Raw genomic sequence first — 1,246 nt, forward strand, 5'->3', positions numbered from 1 at the left:
AGAAAGAAAGAAAGAAAGAAAGAAAGAAAGAAAGAAAGAAAGAAAGAAAGAAAGAAAGAAAGAAAGAAAGAAAGAAAGAAAGAAAGAAAGAAAGAAAGAAAGAAAGAAAGAAAAAAGAAAGAGAAAGAGGAAGGTCCTCGGTTCAGTCCTGACTATGACTTTCTGGGGCATGGCAGGGCACGGCACGGCACACCCGGTCGGTCGCCGCGAGTGGTGTGGTTTGTGGTTTCCAGCCAGAAACCCCACTGTGGTCCACTAGTCCACCTCATACCTTTCCTGGCTGGGGAGAGTTCCTTTGGATCACAAGGACAAACCCAAAGGAGGACAAAGTTCAGAATGCCTAATTCACCCCTGCCCATTTCTACACGACAAAGCCGTCCATAGTGTCCAAGTGACCTGCATTTTTCATGTCTGCGAAAGAAGTTTCCATTTGAGGTACAGGTACTGCTTTGTGTTATTTAGAATGGATGTGCCTCCATCCAAAGTGCTAGTATGGCGATCCACTGCCTTCCATTCATGCCCCCCTGTCTGCCGACTGCGCAGGCGCTGTCCCTGATTTGGCTCCGCCCTGTGACGACAACGGACCAGCCCGGCCCTCTGGCCGACCTCGCTTTGAGGCTTATAAAAGCGGTCACCAGGAAGGTGGCGCATGACAAGGACAGGTTGCATCGTCATCATGTCATCACCAGGGTGGTGAGAACGCAGGGTCCGGTACTGGGGGGGGGGGGGGGGGGGGGGGGGGGGGAGGCGGGGAGGGCGCGTTTGAAAGCTTCATATTCTCATTCTCTCTCTCTCTCTCTCTCTCTCTCTCTCTCTCTCTCTCTCTCTCTCTCGTTTCCACCTAGCAGTCAAGAAGGACAGACACTCCCACGATGCGGATGAAGGACTGTCAGACTTTGAAATTTCCTCCGCGAGCGAATATAGGGCGATTTAGGAATTTCCTTTCAGTGAACACGCCCCGCACTGTGCCGCCGCCGCCTGGAAACATCCCTAAAGGGTTGAAGCGTTGATACGAATAGAAACAGGACGGGTAAGCATTGCAACGTGTTTTCTGGGGTTTTGTTTGAGAGACCCATACATGTATAACGCTGTGATAAGCCGGGCTGTACATATAAATAAATAAATAAATGAATGAATGAATGAATGAATAAATAAATAAATAAATAAATAGTAGTAAAGGTGGATTCATGATAAGAATGTGTCATTGTATGCGGGCTGTACGTGAAAGAAAGAAAGAAAGAAAGAA

The 1,246-nt window shown here is 48.2% G+C and overlaps 1 long non-coding RNA gene across 1 annotated transcript in view; it reads left to right on the forward strand.

The window, feature by feature from the left end:
* The first annotated feature begins 389 nt into the window (after window positions 1–389).
* The window catches only part of LOC139001124 (uncharacterized), a 1,132-nt gene continuing 275 nt past the window's right edge, over window positions 390–1,246 (forward strand). Inside the window, exons 1-2 of the long non-coding RNA XR_011469862.1 lie at window positions 390–693; window positions 846–1,030. This is a non-coding gene — a long non-coding RNA (uncharacterized lncRNA). The remainder of the gene's footprint in view (window positions 694–845; window positions 1,031–1,246) is intronic.

Source organism: Myotis yumanensis, unplaced genomic scaffold (genome assembly GCF_028538775.1).
Source record: "Myotis yumanensis isolate MYYU_CA2020_CCGP unplaced genomic scaffold, mMyoYum1.0.hap1 SCAF_103, whole genome shotgun sequence".
Classification (NCBI taxonomy): Eukaryota; Metazoa; Chordata; class Mammalia; order Chiroptera; family Vespertilionidae; genus Myotis; species Myotis yumanensis.